Source organism: Lonchura striata, chromosome 35 (assembly GCF_050655825.1).
Source record: "Lonchura striata isolate lonStrDom1 chromosome 35, ASM5065582v1, whole genome shotgun sequence".
NCBI lineage: Eukaryota > Metazoa > Chordata > Aves > Passeriformes > Estrildidae > Lonchura > Lonchura striata.
Genome location: NC_140737.1, coordinates 4,331,706 through 4,357,798, shown reverse-complemented (window position 1 = coordinate 4,357,798; position 26,093 = coordinate 4,331,706). Strand labels below are relative to the sequence as shown.

The 26,093-nt window shown below is 47.5% G+C and overlaps 1 protein-coding gene across 3 annotated transcripts in view; it reads right to left on the bottom strand.

The window, feature by feature from the left end:
- LOC144248772 (uncharacterized) overlaps positions 1 to 26,093 on the bottom strand; it is a 109,621-nt gene that overhangs the window by 71,976 nt on the left and 11,552 nt on the right. The window contains exon 2 of one of the 3 annotated variants that reach the window (XM_085565292.1): positions 1,838 to 1,920. The exons of the other annotated variants lie outside the window; for them this stretch is intronic. The gene's annotated coding sequence lies outside the window, so the exon portion shown is untranslated. Of the gene's footprint in view, positions 1 to 1,837; positions 1,921 to 26,093 lie in introns of those variants that run through there. 3 annotated transcript variants of the gene reach the window in all.

Sequence of the window (26,093 nt, the reverse complement as noted above, 5' to 3'; positions counted from 1 at the left end):
GGATGTGGAGCTGTGTTTCTTGGGGGAGTCTGTGGCACAGGAGAGACTCCTGTTCCCTCGATAGACTGAGTATCAGTTGTTTGGAGGGTGGAAACCTGATTGGGGTCCAGATTGTGTCTCACTGTGGTTTGTTGGAGTTGGGTGGTGGGGGGAGGAATGTTTTGCAAGGTTTTCATTTGATCTTTGTGTGTTTTTTTTTCCCGTTCTTTAGTTTTCTCTTTTCTTTAGTAGTAGTAGTTTAATAAAGTTTTTTTCTGTTATTAAGCTTGGGCCTGCTTTGCTCTGTTCTAGATTCCATTTCACAGCATTCAAGGGAGGGATCACATTTTCATGGGGGCACTGGCATTGTGCCAGTGTCAAACCATGACATCTGCCCACAGAGCTCCTGAGCCGCCAGCGGCCGCAGCCCCTCCCCGTGGCCTCGGGCCCAGCCAGGACACCCCCCCGGCTCTATCCCCACGCTGATTTTGGGGGGTCCTGTGTCCCCCAGCCCTGCTGTCACTCTGCCCCTGCCCCCTGCTCCCAGTGTTCCCAGTAAAGCTTCCCAGTTAAACCCAGCCCAGTTCATGGGGGCACTGGGGAGGGACTTGGGGGGACCCCACGGCGGGGCCGGCACTGGGCAGGGAGGGCGGGTCCCGGTGGGGAACACTGCCTGCTGCGGGTCTGCCCGGCAACTGGTGAGTCATCAGCCCCGCTCGCTCTCATTGGCTGACTCTTCTCCACCGCGTTCTCTCATTGGCTGAGGAGAGGCCCGGCAGTGCAGAGAAGGAACGGGAGAGATCCCGCCCCGAGCACCGGCACGGGGACAACAGACCCAGCCTGGGCACAGGGAGGGAATTTATTACCAACCAAACCACGGCAGCACCAGGAGAAGGGAAAGAAATCCCTCCAGCACCTTCCCCCACCCAACGGGGATCACCCACAACAGGGTTATCCACCATGGAGAGACGGGGACATACGAGTTTAGACCAAAGCCAATTTTATTGCGTCTACCAGGTGTTTATACAGGGATTGACTTGTATGGGGCTTATAGAGGGCTCTGTTTTTGGTAACAATTTCCCATTGGGTACACATTCTTCATGACATCACATCACCTGGTAACATTACCTTATCAAAAAGTCTCACACCATATTGCCTGGTCAGTCTTCTTGCCAAGGGAGACTTAAAACTGTGTCTCCCACAGTTTCTGCTCAGTCAGGCCTCAGATATCGGGCCTCTTTATCAGCTCCATTGCTTTACTCTCTGTTTTATTCCCCATACGGGGACACCAGGGCTCTGCCCAACGGGGGTCACTGGGGATCATCCAGCCCGGATCCTCCCATGGGTCATGGAGCTGCAGCAGCGCACCAAGCTCTTTCCTCACTCCAAGCTCTTCCCTCACTCGGGGCACTCACAGGGCTTCCCTCAGTGGTGCCTCCATTGGTGCTGGGTCAAGGTTGAGCTCTGTGAGAAGCCTTTCCCACACTTCCCACATTCGTAGGGCCTCTCCCCGGTGTGGATGCGCCGGTGCACGGTGAGGTTGGAGTTTTGCTTGAAGCCCTTCCCACAGTCGGGGCAGCGGAAGGGCCTCTCCTCTGTGTGAATCCGCTCATGTAGGAGGAGATGGGAGCTTCTCTGAAACCTCTTCCCACACTCCCCACACTCGTAGGGCCGTTCCCCAGTGTGGATCCTCTGGTGCCGGATGAGGCTGGAGCTCCACCTGGAACCCTTCCCACATTCCAAGCACTTGTGGGGCTTCTCCCTGCCATGCGGCTTCTGCACCAGCTCCGAGCTCCGCCTGGATCTCCGCCCGCCTTCCTGGCTCAGGGGGGCTCTTTCCTCCCCGCAGCTCCCTGGGCTGGGTTTGCAGCTCCCCCTCCTGCAGCATCTCCGGGGCTTTTCCTCCTCCTCCATTCAGCCACACCCTGGAAATGACAAATCCTGGTTAGAGGGAAAAACAACAGAAGAGCTGCTTGGACTGGAGGTTCCTCCTTGCCCAAGTTCATCCCTGGAAGTCATTGGGAATCTTGTATCTGTAAGAACCTCCAAAACACCAAGATTCAGCCCAAAAATCCCACAAACTTCAAGACACAAATCAAAAACTCCCTGAACATCACAAGTCACCAAAAACCTCCTCTACAAGATAAAGATTCAGTTCCCACATAAAACCAAAGCACCAACATTTAGCCCAAGAATGCTCAGAAACACCAAGATTCACCCCGTGAAAATCGTGGATCCACTTCACAGTCACCTGCTGCATGTGGGGGGAGCAGTGCTCCTGGGCTGGGGGGAGGCTGCAGACACAGGGAGGGGTGGAACCTTCTGCTGCTTCCTCTTTCTGCTCCTCCTCCTCCTCCTGTGTCTCTGCTCTTCCTCACACTCCTCTTCCTCCTGCTATTCCTCCTTCTCCTGCACAATCCCACCGTCTCCTGCCACCTGCATCGTTTGACCATTCTGTTCCTCAAGCCTGCTTCTCCTTCCCTTCTCCTCCTGCCCCCAGGCCCAGCACCCACTGCCGGCTCCCTCTTCCCCCCACACCCACAGCATCCCAGCGCAGGGGCAGGGATGGAGCTGGGGCAGGTCGGGCTGGGGCAGCGCTGGGCTCTCGGCCGCTCCCGCCCGCACTCGGTCCCCACTGCAGCCGCTCCCGCCAGGACAGCGCGGGGGGGCCCGGCCTTGGCGCTGCCCCACTCCCACCTCCCCAAATTCCCCTCGCGGGGCCATGGGGCCGAGGGGGGGCGCAGGTGGGTCCAGGTGGGGAACGCGGGGAGCTGCGAGTCTGCCTGGCAACTGGTGAGTCATCAGCGCCGCGGGCTCTGATTGGCTGAGCTCGGCCCGAGCCCTGGGGCTGCAGCACAGAGGGGACACCCTGCTCCAGGGGGGATGTCCCACAAACGGGGGACCCATGAAAGGAACAACAGGAAAGTGTCTTTACAAACAGATGCTCTGAATCTGCTCGGACATAGGGCTAGAGGATTGTACATAAGGGTGTGACAGGAGAATCCATTGGTTTCCGAAAATGTTATTTGATGACACAGACTGCTGCTCAGCCAAGGTCTTGCTAAATTCATTAACTTGGAGAAGAACAACAAAGACTTAACAGAGCCATGAATATCATCTGCTATACAAAAGTGGGGTGCATATGAAAGGGGTAAGCAGTAGGTGGATTGACAAGTCTGTAGCTCTCAAGTATTTCAGCCAACACAGAAAGGGAAAGGGAGATGCAGCTGGGAAAATTAGGATGAAAAGGAGACTGTGTCCTCCAACAATTGGAGAGATCCCATGGGGAATGTCCCTTGGCCTCTCCCTTTTATTAGGAAAGAAATTACTTTTACAGGATTCCTCTGTCTGCTCTGTGGACAGAATCCTCTGCTGATGTCAATTTTTCCACACACCCTGGGGCTCATCCCGAATTCCTTCCATCCTCCAGGGTGGAGGGCAGGGAGTGCAGCTGAAGGTGCCTCACCCACTTTGGGTGATCGGCTCCCTTGGCTGGCGGCGGCACCGGGGATTGATTGGGGACCCGGGAGTGACCAGGAGACAGACGAGTGACACATCAGGGGGGTCTGTGAAGAGTCAGCAGGGAGAGAGCACTGAAAATCTCATCAGTGAGTGCCCTGGGATCCTCGGGGAGTGAACATGGCAGGGCACCCATGGAGGGGAGAAAAGGGAAAGCCAGGGAGGGGTCCTGGCCAAAGGGATGATGATCCCAAAATGTCTCTGAAGGGTCCCTTGGGAGAATGTTGAGGTAGTTTGCATATTCTCCCAGAGGTAATTAAGGACATGGACACCCAGTGGGGCAATGAGGGAAGTGGAGAAGGGATTTGGACAACAGGTGATGTATGGTGTTCATGTGCTGGGAAGGGATCGGGTGAAGGGGAGTGTGCAGCAATATGGTTCAGGCAAGAAGCAGCAGGAGGAATCTGTGTGGTAAGAAAAAGGATGATGGCAAAGAGGAGGAACAGAAAAATACTCAGGATTGGCTTGTTTTCGAGCACCGTTTTTTGTTTTTTCCTCAGAATTTGCCAGCTGATACTTTCAATTCGCAGGAGAGTAAAAGCAGGAGGTCAGGATGCCAGGGGTTTCTCTGCGGTGGCAGCGGCAGCACCGGGTGCAGAGGTGCGGCACCGGGAGCACGGGCTGGGGCCTGTGGGGAGCTGCGGGGCCGGGCCGGGGCTGTGGGGCAGCCGGGGCTCAGCGCCGGGCGCTGCCTGACCCCACCAGCCCCGGGCAGGGCCGGCAGTGGCCCCCGGCCCCCAGGAGGCTGCGGGACGCCCCGGCCGCTGCCCGGCCCCGGGGAGCTGCCGGCCCTGCCCGCCGGGGGGGCCGCCTTTGGACACTGCGGCAGGACAGGCACCGGCTCTGCCACACGGGCTGGGCAGGGACCCTGAGCACAACGGGGAAAACAAAGGAACAGCTGGGAAATGCAGAGTGCACATGAAGGATCAGGATTTGCTGTTCAGGATTTGCTTTGGGTCCCTGCAGAAAGGAAAGGTTTTGCAGAAAGCTCAGCAGCTCTCAGAGGATGAGCACCCACAGGCAGTGACCGGGGCTGCAGGAGTGGCACAAGAAGCCCTGCAGCACTTGGGCACAAAGGCACAGCAGCTGAAGGCGAGAAGGGATGAGCAAAAGGCCAAGCTGAAGGCAAAGGCCACGGCAGAGTTCCCACAGCCCCTGAGGGATCAACCCCAGGGCCCAAGGGGGCCCCAGCACCCAGGGCATGACGGGGTCGGCCACAAGCACCTGGCAGAGGCATTGCCCTCCTGGCCAGGGCAGAGCCCACCCAAACAGCCCCTGGGAAGGAGTCAGGGCTCCAGCTGCAGCCCACAAGGACACTGCAAGCACAGACAGCAGCACCCTCAGCAGGAGCAAGTCCACCCCTGCATGGACATGGATTGTCAGGGCTCTCTGAGCTCCCATCCCACCGGGGACCCACCACACTGGAGCCCTGCAGAACATTCAGGCTGGGTCTGCATCCAGAAGAGGCCTCTCCTGATGGACACAGGGGCCTCTCCATCCATTCTGAATCTTACACCTAAGCGGGAGAACTGCTAAAAATGTCTTTGAGTATTCAGGGGAGAAGTAGGAAAGAGGAGTGGCTTTATTCAACCACTTACAGCATATGTGGGAAAGGGTTTGAAATGCAAGAATTTTTAATTGCTCCTAATTGTGACTATAATTTACAGGGAAGGGATTTGATCGCTAAACTGGAAATGCAAATTTATATTATAAAAGCTGACACAGAGGCTACTTCTGTTGTACCTTTGTGTCATATGTCTGGCAAGGCCTATGCTGAAGTGAACCCAGAAGTGTGGGCAGCCTCAGGGAAATGGGGAAAATTAGATATAGAGCCTCTTCAAAGTACTTTGAAGCAACCAGCACAAGTGTTGTCTAGAAGCAACACCCTATTCCAAAGGAGGGAAGAATGAAAAATGCATATTATATGATTGGCTCATTGCAAATATTAAAATGAATACTATAGGTGTTATGTTGGAAAGTAATGCTCTAGTAATCTCTTTTAAGTAGTGCTGTATTAATCTCTTTTAAGTAGTGTGCTACATACAGTTTTTAGCCTGCAGCATGAGATTAAAATAGAAACTATGTGACATAAGATACTTTTTGTAACTAGCTCAAGGAATGGAAAAGATAATCAAGAAATTCTTTGCATTATTGACGCTGGATAGAGATCACAGCAACAGACAATTGGAACCCCAGAAAAGAATCATTGCCTCCTTTCCAGAAAAGCTCAGACTTCCAGGAACCAAGAAGGCTGATTTACAACATGGGGGGGAATCTAAAATTAAGCAGAAACACCCTGGTTTGAAAGGAATGTTTGAATCATGTATGAGATATATGAATATGCAATAGGCCACTCCTTTTAAGGGGTAGTCCTTTATAAGCAAGGTGTGCTATTTGGTGGAGTGCCAGGCAACCGGACTCCATAATTGTTTACATTTATTGTCTCTTATTGTCCTAATTTTTATGACTATTTTCTTACTAATAAAGTTCTAAAATTTTAACAAAAGTGAATGGTGTTTTTCACAGGAAGGAAGGGGAATTAGACAAAGCGCAGGACAAACCCACAGAGCTGTGTGTGCTTGTAAGAGCCTGGCACTGAAATGCCCTGAGCAGGAAGGCTTCAATAGCTTCTGGTAACACCATGTCAGCTAAAAGGGGGCAAAATCAATTCTGACTTCTTCAGCAACCACTGGATCACTTATTAAGGTATTTCTAAAAGAAATAATTCCAATAAAAGGGATTGTGGAAGCAATAGAATCAGACAGTAGAACTCATTTTACAGGAAAAATCCTTCAGGGGGTTATTTCAGCTTTAGGATTACAATGGGACCTCCATAACCCCTGGCACCCCCACAGCTCAGGCTGGGTAGAAAGAATGAATAGGGAACTAAGGAAACACCTTTGGAAGCTGGGGATAAAAACCAGGATGCCATGGGTACAGCTTTTGCCATTGTCTTGGGCAAGAAGAGCCAGACCCAGGGCAGATATTCAATTCAATCTCCCATGGAATTGATCTTGGGAATTCCTTACCCTGGGAATTCTCCACCTAGTGCAGGGTGGAGATAAGGGATGCACATTTAAAGCAGTCTGTGGCCAGAATCCTGTCTCTGGTGCAATCTCTCCCCCAGGAAGCTGGGCTGGCACAGAGCCTGCCTTGGCACTTTGCTGCTCCCAATGATATGTATGTTTTTTATAATTTGCACCAATGTAATATTGTTGTATTTGGTTAAGGGAAATATGATTTGACACGTATAATATTTTGTTATTGCAAAGCACACACGCCAGCACTGAGAACTGCCCCCCCCCACATATTGGTTACACTAATACCGGCTTTCTTGGACAAAGCCTCATTTACAATTTAACACATGTGGCTCGCCTGAAGATGGGGAGATGGGCTGCTCAGAAGGGCGATACTGGAATGCCTGGGCACTGATCATCCTGGTAACAACCCTAGATTGGGATTGCTGAACTCCTCTGGGCTGATACATCTGAAAGCCACGGCTCCATAACTCCATCAGAGGATCGAGGATCATCCACACCTGGACTTGGATTGTTCAACCTTGACTCAGAGAAAAGAACTTCATGAATATGTGGGACTTTGAATAGAAAGAAAAGGCAGATGGCTGAAATCCCAGCCTTGGGCAGAAAATTTCCTGTAAGAACTGCAGGGTCCAGGAGGGTGTGTGTGTGCCTAGGGTAGGGGAACCTCTGCCAAATGGCGTCCTTCCTGTCACACACCCAGTGCCGACCCCAGGCTCAGCACTGTCCTTCTCCTTGTGGCTGGCTCAGAGAGAACTTGATCCTAAATAAAATTTTCATTTTTCATTTTTATTTGGATGGACAAATTTTCATTTATAACACCAACATCCAAGCAGGACATGGGCTCTGCCTAAGGAGTGCAAAGCAGCACCACTGGTGGCCAAGTGGCGTGGCCCATGCCAAGGGGCCCCGAGGCCAGAAACAGCCGCCAGCACAGCTGAACACGGGGGGACCCCTCAGCCTGGGCTCCAGGTCTCTGCAGCCCCGGAGATTTGCACTTCCCGCCTGCAGCAGGAGGATGGGAGGCCCCCCTGAGCCTGCACTGAAGGCAGCGCAGCAGCAGCCAGGGCTCCACAGCGGGGCAAGGCCCTGGGCCTGCCCACACATCCTCTGCTGAAATCCTCGGCCTGGCCACCCTCCCTGGGCAGCTCCAGCCACCGGGGCCAGCCCTTGCTGCCACTGCTGCAGCTTCAGTGCTCGCTGGGCCTGCACTGCCACAGCTGCTGGGGACACACCGGGACAATTCCACTCACTTACACTCACACTGCATTAGCTGGGTTGGTGGAAAATGTAGCAAGTTTCATTAAAAAAAAAAATTATTTCTCTACTCAGGCTTGGTTTGCCTTTGCCTTGGGGAAAGAAATTTTAAAGGTTTTGTTAAGGGCTGTTACACCACTCAGTGGAGATGAGTTTAACATCTCAACACACTGGGAATACCCCAAAAGATACCCACAAAACATCAGTGCCCAGCAGCAAACAGCAACCAACACCTACCCCAGACACTGCCCCCGGCAGAGTTAGAGGCACCTGGTCTGCAAAAGGCTGAGAAGGAAATCCAGGAGTTCGAACCTAATTAACATCAGAGGCAAATAAATCTGGGTCCAGTAGGAAACCAAATACTAAAAACTACACAACTTGGAAGCAATGAACATTAAACCAATGGATTTAGATTAGTTCAGACTGTATAAATTTAGGAAAATCTAGTAAAACTCACATGTCATGGGATAATTTTCTCCACACAGCCGGCCTATGTGTGAATGAAATGATTTCTGTTGCACATCTTTGCCAGAACCAAGGAATGCCTTGACTCTCTAGCACTAAAGATATTGTTGGAAATTTTTTTTCCCTGCAGTTTCAGAGACAAGATTACACTATGAGAATAACTTTCCGTAATAATTGTCCTGGCTTGTAAGATAAGCAGGTATTCTATCTGCCATCTGTTGGAGGTTGGGCAGTTTTCTTATCTCTTCCAAGAACAATGTCTCCCTCTGGGGAGATATCTTCAGTTCATGGACCATTGAATGACTCACTGCATGACCTGTAAAGTTACATCATCCCATTGTGAGATGCTCCACCTAGAGGGAGGAGCCAAGCACCCCTACCTGCATAAAATCTGCACTTTTTGGGACACTGAGCAGCTATTAGCTAGATTCCCAGAAAAGCAGCTCTCTTCTCTGCTGGATTCCCAGAGGAAGACCAAGCCCAACTACTACCAGACCTTCAAAGAAAACTCCACCCTTCTAGAGATCACCAATCCAGCAGCATTTCATCTGCCACTCCAGAAAAAACAGCCACCATTAAACTAGACTACTGCCAACACCCTAACTCCTCAGGGTGTTAGGTTTCTGACTCTATCACTAGTTTTGTTTGTACTAATTACATTTTTATTGTTATTCTTTTTATTTAGTTTTTCTCCTAATAAGGAACTGTTACTCCCATTCCCATATCTTTACCTAAGAGCTTTTTTTGAAATTGTGGTAATTCGGAGAGAGGGAGTTTACCTTTTCCATTTCACAAGAGGCTTTTGCCTTCCTTCACAGACTCCTGCCTTTCCAAACCAAGACAGAGCCCTTGGACAATCTTCCACCCCTGTACCTGAATTCTCCTCCCCAGGCTCAGGCCCCTGTGCCTGCACCAGCGGGGCACCCGCCTCAGCCTGCACAGGCACAGGCACCGCCGTGTAACACACAGCCCTCGGCTCCGCTGCTGCCGGACCCATCAGGTCCCTCCCAGCCCCACCTGCACCACAACAGGCAGACGATCCCGGGCACACACCTCCCCCTGGGAAAACTGCTTATCCTCCAGCTAGCAGAACACGGTGCAAGACACGGAGAGAAAACCATGATGATAGTGAGGAGGAAGGGGACAGACACAGTCTTTACCCTCTAAGGGAAGTACCAACTGCTCCCAGAGTCATTGGGTACGTAAATGTGCCGATCAATATGGGAGATGTAAGAGCTTTCAGCAAGGAAATGCAGAAATTAATGGATAATCCTCTAGGGGTGGCAGAGAGGCTGGATGAATTTTTGGGGAACATCATCTATTCATATGATGACATCGGCGCCATTCTAAGGTCGTTATTCAACGCTGAGGAACGGGACATGATACGGCAGGCTGCAATAAATGATTGAGAGCACAGGAATCCCCAGGGAGGGAGTGGCACGAGAGAAAGCCTGAACAGAGGCCATCATACAACACCCAGGCAGAGAAGGATCAGTCTAAAATGATAGGGCTAAGGAACATGGTAATACAGGGAATTTGGGGGATGGTACCAAAGGGACAGAACATTAGTAAAGCATTGGGGGAATGCCAGGGGAGGGATGAAATACCCACCAAATGGCTGGAGAGGCTGAGAAAGAGCCTCCAAACGTATTCGTATACCGACCCTAATTGACCTGTCGGGGCTATTCTGTTTAAAACACAATCTGTTGCTAAATCATGGGAGGACATATGGAAAAAGCTAGAAAAAATAGAAACTTGTCAAGAGAAAAGCCTCCAAGAATTGTTAAGGGAGACACAGAAGGTTTACATGAGAAGGAATGATGAAAAATAAAAAGCACAGGCAAGGATACTGGTGGCGCAATAAGGGAAGTGCAAAAACAGGAGCAGATACAAAATCCCAGAAAGCTGGCACAAACACAACAGCCCCAGGGAAAACCTAACCCCTCTCAGAAGAAAGGCATAAACAAACAGGTAAGCAGCCCTGAGTGCTTTTACTGTAAACAGAAAGGGCACTTTAAAAGAGACTGTAAGAAGAGAATGAAGGATGAACAGATCTTCCAGGAGGATTAGAGGTGTCAGGGGCTTTATAATTTGGGGTCCAGAACACCTGGAGAGCCCTTGATAAAATTAAAAATTAGACCCCAAAAACAAGAATTGGTGGTTTTGGTCAATTCAGGCGCAGAAAGAACTACAGTTCAGCGACTGCCACCTGGATGTACTAAAAGCAAGGATTCAATGGTGGTCATTGGGGCTAAAGGGGAACTCTTTAAGGTTCCGGTTTTAACAAATGTGGAAATAGAAAATAAGTTTTATCTGGGGAACATAGTACTGGTAGAAGAAGCAGATTATAATTTGCTGGCAGGGGATCTAATGGTAGCTCTGGGGATAAGCCTGATAGCACAGGACTCCCAGCTCACAGTAAGTTTATACAAAATAACCGCTGAGGACAAAAATGAGATAAATCCCAAAGTGTGATTTGGGAAGAGGCGGGGAGGTTAAACACTCCACTCAGGAAGAGGCGGGGAGGTTAAACATGGAGCCAATTCACACTGAGATCCAGAGACCGGAGGATCCAATCAGGATTAAACAGTACTGCATTCCCATGAAAGGCAGGAATGGACTGAAGGCTGTAATAGAAGATCTAAGAAAGAAAGGCACATTGGAACTGTGCATGTCAAGACATTACACTCCTACCTTGGCAGTACAGAAGGCGGATGGTAATTACAGGCTGGTGCAAGATTTGAGGGTGGTAAATCTATTCTCTGTACTCACCAAACCTATTTGGACAAGCCCTTGAAAAACTCCTAAGTGAGTTTGTGCCCGTTAAAGGGACCAAATTACTACAATACGTAGATGACCTATTGGCAGCCAGACTCAGGGAGGAGGATGTGTGGGACCATAGCACTATTAAACTTCTTTGGGGAAAAAGGGTTGAAGGTCTCAAATTGAAATTACAGTTCACAGAGCCTGAGGTCAAGTACCTAGGGCATTGGTTAACAAAAGGTAAGAAGTTGGATCCGGACAGGATAACAGGTATCATTACTTTACCCCCTCCATGAACAAAAAAGGAGGTCAGGAAGCTGCTGGGGCTTCCAGGATACTGCAGGCAATGGATCGAGGGATATAGTGAGAAGGAAAAGTTTCTCCATGAAAAGCTTATCACGGACAAGCTAAAGTAGACAGAGCAGGATGAGGAGGGTTTCAAGAAATTAAAAGAAATCCTCGCGGCAGCTCCAGAGTTGAGCCTCCCTGATGTAAAGAAACCTTTTCAGCTGTTCCTGGACATCAGTAATCACACTGCCCATGGGGTTTTAATGCAGGATTGGGCAGGGGCCAAGAAGCTGGTGGGGTATGTATCAAAGTTTTTAGATCCTGTAAGCAGAGATCTTACCAAGCAATTGTAGCAGTGACAGTATTGGTGGAGGAGGCTAAGAAGGTGACTGTTACAGAATTTCTGAGAGAGAGGGCATGATTTATGTCTGGAGTGAGAATTGAGCTACCCCTCAGTCTAGGCCACAGATTTGGGGCTTGTGAGGCCTTCCAGCCTCTGACGCAGTTAGAAATGAAGAGCTTGTGGCGCAGTTAGAAATTGTATTAAGGTGTGATGCGAAGCACTGGGCTGTCTGGGTGTAAAGTAGTATAGGTTTATAGTGTAAGGTTTAGGCCACTTTAAGACAAAGGTAAACAATGTTAGCTTGCCAATGAGAGTGCTTTGTAAACTATAAACGATATAGAAGTGTATAAAAACTGCCATCTTCTCTCGAATAAATGGAGAACGTTGCATTAATCATATTGGTTGGATGTGTGTTCTGCCCTGTCCAGCTTCCCGTTATCTGAGGTCCCTGGTCGCAGGTGACCGTCGGGGCATTCTGCAGCAAAAGGCTGACAAGTGGCCAACTGACGCCAGGCTCCTACAATATGAGGCTGTATTAATCCACTCCCGGGATTTGGAATTGTGAACTACCTCGGTGCAAAATCACGCACGATTCCTGGCTGGGGAAGCCGCAGGAGTGCCTTCCCATGACTGCGCAGAAGTGGTGGAGCTGCAGATCAAAATAAGGCCAGATTTAGAAGAAGGTGAAAAATGGTTTGTGGGTGGTTCTGCAAGGGTCATAGATGGGAAAAGGAAATCAGGATATTTCCTGATGGCAAAACCAGGGAGGTAGTGGAATCAGGACCCCTGAATCCCGGATGGTCAGCACAAGCTTGTGAGTTGTACGCAGTATTGAGGGCCCTGTGGAAATTAGAAGGGAAAAAAGGAACAATTTTTACAGATTCAAATTATGCATTTGGGGTGGTACACATATTTGGAAAGATTTGGGAAGAACGAGGGTTACTCAATACTCAGGGAAAGAGGCTAGGGCATGAAGAAATAATCAGGCAAATCTTAAAGGTTATAAGGGGGCCAGAGGCAATTGCCATAGTCCACGTGAAAGGGCACCAGACAGGAATGCAGTTCAGGACCCAAGGGAACAATTTAGCAGACAAAGAGGCCAAAAGCATGCCTCTAATGAAGGTAAGTACCCCAGGAATCGAAGAAGGGGAGGTTCAGGAATATCCTCCCCACCCCTTCCTGAAGGAAATCGAGGGGTACAAGAAGATAGGAGGCCAGCTAGAAGGAGGTAAGTGGAAATTGCCAGATGGGAGGGAGCTGCTGTCTAAAGACTACAGCAAAAACATCCTGAGGAGATTACATCAACAAACACACTGGGGATTCCAGGCCCTGGCAGAGCAATTCCCTGGATTCTTCGGGTGCAAGATTTATGAACTGGTAAAACAAGAGGTGCAGGGGTGTATGATTTGTCAAAAGATTAATCAGGCAAAACCACGGCAGCTGGCACTGGGAAGTCACCCAGTGGCATACAGACCTTTCAAAAGGATTCAGGTAGATTTTACTGATCTGCCTAAGGTGGGGAGATATAAATTTTTATTGGTAATAGTGGACAAACTAACCCACAGGGTAGAAGCCCTCCTGAGCTCTCAGGTGATGGCTCAGACAGTATCAAAATTTCTACTAGAAGAAATCATACCCTGATATGGGTTAGTAAAATACATAGATGCGGACCAGGAGACACACTTCACCTCAAAAATTATTAGACAACAAGCCAACGCTCTGGGGATCCAGTGGGAATACCACACCCCATGGCATCCTCAGAGCTCTGAACAAGTTGAAAGGATAAATCCAAAATTAAAGGTTCAATTAGCAAAATTGATTTTGGAAACAAAAATGTCCTGGTTAGAGCGCCTCCCCTTAGCCTTGCTGAATATCCAGACCATGCCTCACTCCGAGACTGGAGTGTCACCTTTCAAAATGCTGTATGGGATGCCATATGAACATGGTATGCCAGTGGGGCATCCGAGGATAGAAGATGGACAGACACAGCCGTATCTCATAGCCATAAGTAAGAATCTGCAGGAATTGCAGAAGCAGGGAATAATAACACAAGGTGCCCCTTTAGGTTTTTCCACACATAAAGTACATCCTGGGGACAAAGTGCTCATAAAAACGTGGAGAGAAGCCCCACTGACACCTCACTGGGAAAGCCCTTTTCTCGTCCTCTTAACCACAGATACAGCAATACAAACAGCAGAAAAGGGGTGGACACACGCATCCCGAGTGAAGAAGGTCGAGCACCAGGAAGAGATGCCAGAGTGCAAAGTCACCTCTCCTCCTGGGGATTTGAAGATAACCTTGTGGTGGCCAAGTAAATGACTGACAGGGATCTGATAACGTGCACTGAACCTCATTGTGAATGTTATCCATTTGTATATTTCAAATGTGAGTATTGTAACAAGGTTTGGGTCACACACTGTAGAAGGGAATATTGGCCAAAGGGTTTATGTGATAAGTGCCTAGAAGGGGAACTAGCCATATCTTAGAGCTGTGGGTCTCAGATTCAGTCAAAGAAAGAAACTGAGAATTTCTAGCCAGGCAAAAAGCTGGGAAAGAGCTGGGAAAGAATGTAAATAATGCTTTATTTCTCTTGTTTTTCACATTGTTTATAGTTAGTTCTATCACTGTGCGTCAAGCACTTTGCACCAATGCTCTGGGTTGTTTTCACTTCAGAACAAATAGATTTGATACTTGCGAAGCTCTGTATAAAAGAGCTGTGTATTTTGAATAAATGGGAGTTTTACTCTCAGCAGCCTTCTGAGTCAAGTCTATTCATTCCCATCCTGCCTCGACAGCAACAAGAGCTTGCCACAAGCCTAGGAATAATCGAAGCGGACTCTGAGACCTGCTTTCATTTGTTTCAAAACAGGCTAAGGGGAAAATTGAGATCAAAAGCTCAAATCATTACTGTTGAGTGCCGGAGGTTAAATAAAGTACCCTGCAGTGCAGATACAGTTAAACTACCAAGGTGGAGCATCTTTAAACGGAGGTATGCAGCTCAGTCCAGGTATGACACCACAGAAGACTATTCTTGCTGCCGAGAAAATGGTTTACCTCACCACTGGTGGCAACCCAGTGGGCACAGGCAAAGGCAGAGGAATAACAATCGTGGGGATCCTGATCAATCTGAGTCCAGCAATGTGCCTCAAGACCAGCACGCGTTGCACTGACTGGCCCAGCACAGAGGTGTGAGGCCCCGGTGAAGGTGCGGGCTCTGCATACAGACTGTCCGGAGAGCACACGGGGAATCGGAGGCTCCGACAGCCCCAGCCCCAAGGAACTGCGGCAAGGGTAAGATAAGCGGGCACTGTCCCATAAACGGCACCCTGCAGGGGATACGCAAGCTAAAAGAAAGAATAAGGTGTTACTCACAAAGGGCGACCCCCAAGGACGGGCAGTCAGAGCACAAGGAACATAAAAGAAATGTTGAACAGATATCTGTCCCAATCTGTGATAAATGTAACTGCACAGTATGGACTGGGGGAAGGATGGAGTCAGTGTTTGTAGCATACTTTCAGGCTAACCCACTGTGTTATGACAATAACCACTTGGGAATGTGTGTTATGGGTGGACAGACATACTGGGTCGGGAAGAATTTAAATATGAGACCAAGATGTCCCTCAAAAATGAGCCAAAAATGGACCTTTTAGAGGATTAGGATGACCGCCTTTGTTTGCAATATGACACAATGTTCTGCTTTTCAAGAACAAAGAGGGAGTGGACCCGGAGAGCAAAATTAAACAGGTATCACAGGAACTAAAAAGACAAGAGGCAGAGATGAGAAAAAGGATGGAGCAAGAAAGGCTGAGAACCCTAAGCGAGCAATATGATCAGCTCAAAAAACAATATACCAGTTGGAGTTTCCCTGCCTCCAATCGAAACCTATTTGTGGATCTGATGCAAGAAACTGCAACAGAATTGGGGCTGTCCAATTGCTGGATCTGCAGAGGGCTCAAGTCTGCAGAGAAGTGGCCTTGAAAAGGTGAGAGCTTAGCTCTAGATCAACTCCTGAAATGGGATAATGCTATACTTGGGACATTTTGCATTAGCAGGGAGGGAAAGGAGCACACTGAAATGGTGGGATACACTTCATGTCTGTCCACTCCAACAGTAAATTCCTTTAACAAAAGCCAGTACCTAGTAGGTACCTAGTAGGGTACTGGAGCTGGGAAAAAGGCACTAAATGTGAATGGAGAGAAAAAAATTGAACACTGCTGGAACAAAGGCTCTGGAGCTAACCCTTACCAATCCTTAGAGAATTGAGAGGATTCTGGAGTAAACCCAAAAACACAAAAGTCAGGTGGAAAGCCCTGAATGGTTTATATTGGATTTGTGGGAAGAAAGCATACAGCGAACTACCTCAGTGGTGGAGAGGATCATGCACTATTCAATTGATCAGACACGTTTTCTTTACCCTACCTCAATCAGAACGCAGCTCACTAGGGGCCCCCTTATACGAAACTTTGAGCAGAAGAAGAAGGGATTTGAAAAAGAAATTCCCTATCTTTGGTGGGGGTCAGACCTGGGGCGAGAAGTGGCCAGCAGAAAGAATAATAGAGGATTATGGTCCTGCAACATGGGCCCAGGATGAAAGCTGGGGGTATAGGACCCCAATTTATCTGTTAAACCGACTAATAAGACTTTGGGCAGTGGTAGACATGGTCTCTAACCACACCTCAAATGCCCTTGAGCTGTTGTCTAAACAACACTCCCAAATGAGGGCCTTTGTGTATCAAAACAGAATAGCCCTGGACTATTTACTAGCAGAGGGAGTAGGGGTCTGTGGAAAGTTTAATGAATCATAATGCTCTATAGAGATTGATGACTATGGAGAAACCATCAGAGGCCTGTGACAGAAATTAAAAGGGTAGCACATGTCCCAGTACAAAAATGGAACTCCGTACTCCAAGCATCCTGGTGGGATCATCTGTTTGATGGAGCATGGTGGAAAAAGGTAATATTTTTTTATATTGTGTTCAATAGCTGGGATCATATTCCTACCCTGCCTGATACCATGCTTTATCAGGTCGATACACTCAGTAGTGCAGGGTATGCAGGTGGCTGCCATGCCCACAGACCCAGAATGTGCTATGGGAAAAACAAATCAGGTATCAAAAATAATGAAATTGGGGTGTTAGGAAAATGAGGCCTTTTTGTTCATAATATAGAGTCTCTCATATTCACAGAATAGAGTTTTAATTAGAGTTTTTACTTGTCTGAACATGTTCTCATTTTGCCAGGCATTCCAGTGACTATCTCAGGCATTCCAGTGACTATCTTTCAAGGACGACTTCGTTACAAACTTTTTTAGGGAGTTAAAACTGTTTTGAGAAAGCTGCTGCTAGGCACCCAAACACCTAAACGAATAGATATGTTTCAAGGATAGTTCCGTTACAGACTTGGCAAAACATGTAAACGTGCCTAGAGATAACATTTCTTGTTTTTGAGGGAATTTCCAGGTCGCAGAGACAACCTTAAAGAAGACCACTGGCGCCACCAAGAGGCAGAGAACGACCGCCTAACAACAGAGTGCGCCTGCGCAGAAGAGACACCAGAGCGTCACCAGAGCGTCACACACCCGGAAGAGACAACCCAATAAGTGGGGGGGAAACGGGGAGCTAGGCGCGGTAGTTGAAACGACTGCCGCCCAGCGCGCGCTGGTTTGCTTTCGCTTTCCGCTATTAATAAATCCTTTTAATTGGATTTGACAGCCTATTGTGCTCGTTTATAACAATTTGGTGCCGTGACTCGGATCGGGATCTGGGGAACCTCTCTCTGAGAGGGGCGCCACGATTCCGCTCCTTTGAGCGGACTCAGATCGGGGTTTTCACCCTCATCCCGACCGACGAACCTAAAAGCCTAGAGAGCGAAAGCAAAGAAAGGGAAGCGGGCCCAGGGTACCCCGTAATTTTTGTGCACAAAAGTCCGGACGAAGACGCAGGACGCGTGAGTATAAAGGGGATCCGTCCGGGCGGGGTTCGGGATCCCGGAGTACGGCGGGTGTGTGTGTGTGTGAGAGGAGGACTGGCAGCCGGATTCTCCAAGCGAGTGTGGACCCTCAGTAGTGCGTTTTCCAGAGCCCGCGAGGGCCTGGGCCACGAACCAGGGGAAGCAATTGTGCTGTCGTGAGTGATTGAAGGTACTCCGGAGGACATGGGGCAGGGAAGAAGCAAGGATAAATCCCCCTCCCCGGTGGGGGTAAAACTTCCCCCAATTCCTAAGGAGAGTCCCTTAGGGTTTATGCTGACAAATTGGGAGCACTTTCCAGGGGCACCTGGGAAGGATAAGGCAAAGATGATACACTATTGCATAGAAGTATGGGGAGGACAAGAGATTTCTAAAGGTGTGTTTTGGCCCATCTTTGGGTCCTCAGAGGACTGGGTAAAGCAACTGTTGAATGGTTGGGTACACGCTAAACAACCTTCTAACCCTGAGGAGAGTGCCTATGCCCGAGTCTGGATAGAAAAGCCGGAGGTGCTCGTGTTTAAACTCTCGGAGGTTTCAGGGGGAAAGAAAAAGAAGGGGCGAGCGGAAGAAGTAATTATTGCACCCCCGCCCTACATTCCCCCTGCGCCAAATGCACCCCCTCCTCCTCCACAATCGGATGGGGAAGAATCAGACTCAGACTCTGATCAACCCTCAGGCTCGCATGGTCCTCTTACCCGAAGTAAGACGCAAGGCAAACTATTTCCTTTAAGGGAGATGCCGATGGGGGGACCACAGCCGGGGATTGGATTTATTTCGGTGCCCTTAAGTTCGGGGGATGTTAGAGACTTTAAGAAGGAGATGGGAAATTTGCTAGAAGACCCCCTGGGTGTGGCAGAGCGGGTGGATCAATTTTTAGGTCCTAATATATACACTTGGGAGGAATTACAATCTATACTTAACATTTTATTCACGGCCGAGGAAAAGAACATGATAAGAATTGCTGGAATGCGGGCCTGGGATGCCCAACCCGCACATGCCCAGCACCCGGCCGATACCAAATGGCCTCTCCAGAACCCCAATTGGAATAACCAGGATGCGGCCCATAGAGCTAACATGCAGGACTTTCGGACCATATTAATTGATGGCATAAGAGAGTCCGTTCCTAGGGGCCAGAATATAAATAAAGCATTTAACGACAGACAAAAGAAGGATGAAACCCCCACTGAATGGTTAGAGAGGTTAAGGAAAAGTTTTCAGCTGTACTCGGGGTTAGACCCGAATAACCCAATGGGACAGGCAATTCTCAAAGTCCAGTTTGTCTCTAAATCCTGGGATGATATTAGGAGGAAGATACAGAAAATGGATGATTGGCAGGATAGGGATTTAGCAGAATTATTGCGAGAGGCGCAGAAGGTTTATGTCCGCAGAGAGGATGAAAGTCAGAAGAGACAGGTGAAAATGATGGTTGCTGCAGTGAGGGAAAGCAGGCGGGTAGAGGAAGAACAAAAGAGAGTTACTCGGAAGGGGGGGGGTGACAAGGGAAAGGTAGGAGAAAGGGTATGCTATTATTGCGGTAAGAAGGGACATTTCAAGAGGGAGTGCAGGAGGAGGCTAAGGGATGAGGAGGAGTTCAAAATCGAATAGGGGAGTCAGGGGCTCTATTTTATGGGGACCAGGAAACATCAAAAAGAGCCCTTGATAAAATTGAAGGTGGGTCCCCAGGGCCAGGAAATAGATTTCTTAGTCGATACGGGGGCAGAAAGATCTACTATTCAATTTCTGCCTCAGGGCTGTAATTTGTCAAAACAGACAGCCACGGTAATAGGGGCTAAGGGGGAACCTTTTGAAGTACAAATTATTAAAGGGGTGGTGGTAGAATCGGGAACTAAAGTGGGGATGGGTGACTTCCTATTAGTTCCTGAAGCAGATTACAATTTGTTAGGGAGAGATTTGATTGTTGAATTGGGAGTTCAAATTGAGGTGGTAGAGAAGGAATTAAAGATCAGACTTTGTTCCCTCCGTTTAGAAGATGAAGAGAAAATAAACCCCGAAGTGTGGTATAATCCAGGGACTGTGGGCAAATTAAATATAACCCCATTTACAGTAAAAATCAGAAATCCCGAAATCCCGGTAAGAATAAAACAGTATCCAATTTCACTAGAAGGGAGGAGAGGTTTAAAACCTGAGGTTGAAAGGCTGTTAAACCAAGGACTGCTAGAACCTTGTATGTCGCCTTTTAACACCCCTATACTCCCGGTAAAAAAGGCAGACGGGTCCTATCGGCTGGTGCACGACCTTAGGGAAATTAATAAGCGAACTGTGGCCCGATTCCCAGTAGTGGCAAATCCCTATACTCTTTTAAGCAAACTGGGACCTGAAAATGAGTGGTATAGTGTAATAGACCTGAAGGATGCCTTTTGGGCCTGCCCTCTGGACGAATCCAGTCGAGATTATTTTGCCTTTGAATGGGAGGACCCTGACACGGGGAGGCAACAGCAACTCAGGTGGGCGGTACTTCCACAAGGCTTTATGGAATCACCCAATTTATTCGGACAAGCCCTGGAACAAATTTTGCAAGATTATAAAACAGACCCAGAGGTAAAGCTAGTTCAGTATGTGGATGATTTGTTAATAGCAGGGAAAGAAGAAGACAAAGTCCGGAAGGAAAGTATCAAACTATTGAATTTCCTGGGACTGAAAGGATTAAAAGTTTCTAAAGCAAAACTACAATTTGTAGAAGAGGAAGTTAGGTACCTGGGACATTATTTGAAAAAAGGAGAAAAGATAATTGATCCAGATAGAGTACAAGCAATCCTATCTCTGCCTCTACCGCAAAGTAAACGACAAATTCGTCAGGTATTAGGACTTACAGGATATTGTAGGCAGTGGATTGAGAACTATAGCGGGAAGGCAAGATTTCTGTATCAAAAACTTACCCAAGACGGGCACCTCAAGTGGACAGAGGAGGAAAAATCTAAATTCCAAGAATTAAAAGAAACTCTGGTCCATGCTCCAGTCCTAAGCCTCCCAGATTTAAAGAGGCCCTTCTTTTTATTTGTTAATATCACAGATGGAGTAACTTATGGAGTACTTACCCAGGACTGGGCGGGGAAAAAGAAACCTATTGCATATCTGTCTAAAATTTTAGACCCTGTAAGCAGGGGATGGCCGGGCTGTTTACAAATAATTGCAGGCTGTGCGGAGTTAGTAGAAGAGGCAAGGAAGATCACTTTTAATGCCACTCTGAAGGTGTTAACTCCACATAACATACGGAGTGTAATGCAGCAAAAAGCAGATAAATGGATATCTGATGCCAGGCTCCTAAAATATGAGGGGATTCTATTAGAAACCCCTAATTTCACTTTAGAAACCACCTCATTGCAAAATCCAGCCTCCTTCCTCTTCGGAGAGCCCGAAACTGAATCACTGATACATGACTGTGTAATTACTATAGAAGAACAAACCAAAATTAGACCTGACCTGGAGGAAGAGGAATTAGAAACCGGAGAAAAATTGTTTGTTGATGGATCATCCAGAGTAGTTGAGGGTCAAAGGAGATCAGGATATGCCATAGTGGGGGGGCCTGATTTAAAGGTAATCGAATCTGGAGCCCTAGACAAAACATGGTCAGCCCAAGCCTGCGAGATATACGCTATCCTAAGAGCCTTGGAACTATTAGAAGGAAAAGAGGGGACCATCTATACAGATTCTAAATATGGATACGGGGTGGTGCACACTTTTGGGAAGTTATGGGAAGAGAGAGGCCTCGTAAATTCACAGGGAAAAGACTTAATCCATCAGAAACTAATAATAGCCCTCCTGAGGGCTTTGAGAGGCCCTACCAGGATAGCAGTGGTCCATTTAAAAGGGCATCAACGGGGAATGGATTACCGGAGTAGGGGTAACAATGCGGCAGATTATGAGGCAAAGAAAGCTGCAATTATTAAAACACTAACTTTAAGTGAGGGAATTAGGAAGGACCTTGTGGATACCCCAAAGGACCCTGAGTCGACTACCCAGGATAAGCTTATATTTACAATAGAGGAACAGGAGAAGCTTACAAAATTGGGAATAAAAGAGGAATCAGGGAAATGGCTGTTAAAGGATGGGAGGGAGGTTTTACCTAGAGCCATAGCCCAGCGGATGCTCAGTAAATTACACCAGAGAACACACTGGGGCGCTCAAGGACTGGTGGATCACTTTGCCACTCATTATATGACAGTGGGCCTACATGACTTAGCGAAAGGGATTACTAGAAGTTGTCCAACCTGTCTACGGGTAAACAGGAGAAACCTAAGAAAGCTACCCCTGGGTGGGAGGCCAGTGGCAAAGAGGCCCTTTTCAAATCTGCAAGTAGACTTTACTGAGCTCCCCAAGATAGGGAGACTAAAATATCTTTTGGTTATAGTGGACCATTTAACACATTATGTAGAAGTAATCCCCACTGCCAGAGAAACAGCTCGGACAGTAACAAAAGCCTTGCTGGAAGAAATAATACCTAGATATGGGGTCCCAGAAACGATAGACTCTGATAAAGGCCCCCATTTCACTTCAAAAATAACACAGATGCTAGCAGAAGCTCTGGGCATAAAATGGGAACAACATACTCCCTGGCATCCACAGAGTTCGGGAAGGGTAGAAAGAATGAATGGGGAAATTAAGAAACAACTCACCAAATTAGTACTAGAAACTAAATTATCCTGGATAAAATGTTTGCCGTTGGCATTATTAAATGTTCGAACTCAGCCACGAGCTGATATAGGACTGTCCCCATTTGAAATGCTGTATGGGATGCCCTATTCCCTAGAAAAAGTTCAAACCAATCCTAACATTACTGATCAAAGTATTAATAAATACTTAACTATTTTAATGAAATATAAAAAACAGTTATGGGAAAAAGGGATGTGGGCCCAAAGACCACCCCTAGATCTTGTGTTACACCAGGTACAACCCGGCGACTGGGTCCTCATCTGAAGCTGGAAGGAAGATTCAATCACCCCAAAGTGGGACGGACCATATCTGGTTTTAATCACCACTGACTCCGCAGTCCGCACAGCAGAGAAGGGATGGACTCATGCTAGCAGAATAAAGGGGCCGGTGGATCCAACTCGATTCCATACAGCTTCCAGGGAAACGAGCTGGAAAATTGACGGGAAGCCGGGGGATTTAAAGTTAACAGTAAAAAGGACTTACAAATAATTTTCATGGACTCTATCAGTTCTAGAGACATTTGGGTTGGAGATAACTGGGGACTGCAAGTACAACTAGTTGGAGAAACAAAGCCTCCAGGATACTGTAAACGTCTAGAGGATTCAGCCCAGCAGCCCTTCTATCGGTTCATCCGACTTGAAAAAGAACAGAGACCTTGGGAAGGGGAGGGCCACGCTGAACATCAAAGTATTAGAGTAAGGTGTAGCTGGTTAGATTGTCATTGTTACCCTTTTGCCTGTTTTTCCTGCAAAATCTGTAAAGGATTGTGGTGGGCTCACTGCAGAAAGGGGAGAGCTCCAAGAAGTGTATGCCAACGCTGCTGGCTGGAGCAGCGCAAATTGACATCTGAAGTACTAAATTACAAGGTTGCCACTCGGGAATTGACTAAAGGATCCCCTGAGTGGTGGGAGGTTTTCATAAAAGGAATAAACCCTGAATTCCACTGTTACCATTCCAATGAACCCCTGGGTCCGTTCCTCACGGATATAGTCCAAGTCAAGTGTCGCAAATTAGTTAAAAAACTCAGGTGCGACACCCCACAGTTGAATACGAAAAATTGGATCTCCCGGAGATCAAAGTGGGAAAGAGGGAACGATCCCACCCCTGAAGAATATCTCTGCTGTCGGGAAGATGGTTTGCCCTGTAACTTGTAGCAACCAAGTTGACAGGCGAGACAGAGAGGTAGATAGTGGGGATGAGGGGCCCTCCCAAACCTTGAAAGAGAACGTAAATCATCATAAGTATGAGAATGGTGACAACGAAATAGGGGAAAATGGGAATGTAAAACTGAGCATGATAAGTAACATCCTCCCCTGCAGTGCGTATCACTCAATCCTATGGGTTTTTATGTTCATATGGTTTCCCCTTCAGAGTGCTACAGTTAATTTACATGAACCCTTTAAATGGACCTTAAGCAGATGGGAGGATCACGATACCCGTCATATTTTACAAACAATAACGGGACCTGGAGCACCAAGCTTCAAAGTTGGGATCTGTGATCTAACTCGGAATTTAAAATGCGGGCGACTGTTAAACTTAACAAGCTTCTATATGTGCCCCGCTTCAAACCCAGGGAAGCAATACTGTAATTACCCCAAACATTATTACTGCGCCTATTGGGGCTGTGAAACAATAGCATCAGCGTGGGCTCCGGGTGGGGGATTAGACAAATATTTAAAGGTAGGACATGGACCAGTAGGATGTAAACGACCACGAGAGTGGCCTTGGACTGGGAAAAACTTACTTGGGAACTGCACCTTTCTTTACCTAAATGTCACTCAACCAAGCGATTCTGGGTGGTTAATAGGCAAAACATGGGGGGTTAGGCATTGGATAGAAGGACATGATCCAGGGAATCTGATACAAATAAAAAGGGAAGTAGCACCACACGACCCTAGCCCTATAGGCCCAAATCCAGTAATAAGCAATGACTTAAAAGAGAGTAATAAAACCAGAGATAATGTTATAGACAAAGGTAATCAAGAACCTCAGTTATTAGTGCAGAGGTATACAACTTTATGGAAAATCATGCAAGCTACCTTTGGAGTTTTGAATCATACCCATCCTAACCTAACTAAAGGATGTTGGCTTTGCTATATGATAAATCCACCCTTTTATGAAGCTATTGGGATTACATCTGAGGCAAGGGAAATAAATGGTACAAATCCAAAAGAGTGTCTCTGGAAAAAAGAAGGAGATAATGTTCCAGGCATTACCTTGTCCCAAGTTAGTGGACAAGGAAGATGTGTAGGAGAAGTTCCAGCAGATATGCGACACCTCTGTAACACAACCATAAGCATTAGCAAAGCAGACAAACCTTCTGATTGGCTTATGCCAGCAGTCAATACTAAATGGGTATGTCAACAACTTGGAGTTACACCCTGCCTATCGGTAAGAGCCTTTAATAATTCAGACTTCTGCATTCAAGTTCTAATAATCCCCAGAATCGTATACCACCCAAAAGAATACGTGTTAGAACATCAGAAGACCCCTGAACACTACCTAGTTAAAAGAGAACCACTTACAGCACTAACGGTAGCAATCTTGCTCAGCATAGGAGGAGCAGGAGTAGGAACAGGGGTCGCCTCCCTAGTAAGTCAAACCCAAGGTATGAAAGCTCTGCGCACATCTGTAGATGAGGATCTGAGTAGAATAGATAAGGCCATAAGTGAACTAGTTAAATCAGTAAAATCCCTTTCTGAGGTAGTCCTCCAAAACCGAAGGGGATTAGATTTGTTATTCTTACAGCAAGGGGGACTATGTGTCGCTTTGCAAGAAGAATGTTGCGCTTATGTAGATCACACAGGTATTGTAAAAGACACGATGGCTGAGTTACGCAAACAAATAGAACAACGAAAAAGAGAAAGAGAATCCCAGCAGAGTTGGTATGAATCCTGGTTCACATATTCTCCCTGGCTGACCACTCTATTATCCACCCTTGCAGGACCAGTAATTTTACTAATTCTAATACTTACTTTTGGACCATGCATTCTTAGCAAACTTATTACACTAGTGAAAAATAGGTTAGAAGCTGCACATTTAATGATAGTAAGGCCAAAGTATGAGCCACTTAGCGAAGTAGAGACTGAAGAATATTTAGAATTGAGCAAAAGGGAATTAGAGCGCTTTAATGAACAAAAAGAAGGTTAAAATAAAAAGGGGGGATATTGTTAGGAAAATGAGGCCTTTTTGTTCATAATATAGAGTCTCTCATATTCACAGAATAGAGTTTTAATTAGAGTTTTTACTTGTCTGAACATGTTCTCATTTTGCCAGGCATTCCAGTGACTATCTCAGGCATTCCAGTGACTATCTTTCAAGGACGACTTCGTTACAAACTTTTTTAGGGAGTTAAAACTGTTTTGAGAAAGCTGCTGCTAGGCACCCAAACACCTAAACGAATAGATATGTTTCAAGGATAGTTCCGTTACAGACTTGGCAAAACATGTAAACGTGCCTAGAGATAACATTCCTTGTTTTTGAGGGAATTTCCAGGTCGCAGAGACAACCTTAAAGAAGACCACTGGCGCCATCAAGAGGCAGAGAATGACCACCTAACAACAGGATGCGCCTGCGCAGAAGAGACACCAGAGCGTCACCAGAGCGTCACACATCCGGAAGAGACGACCCAATAAGTGGGGGGGAAACGGGGAACTAGGCGCGGTAGTTGGAACGACTGCCGCCCAGCGCGCGCTGGTTTGCTTTCGCTTTCCGCTATTAATAAATCCTTTTAATTGGATTTGACAGCCTATTGTGCTCGTTTATAACAGGGGGAGGAAAATCTACACGGTAGGGCAGCAGAT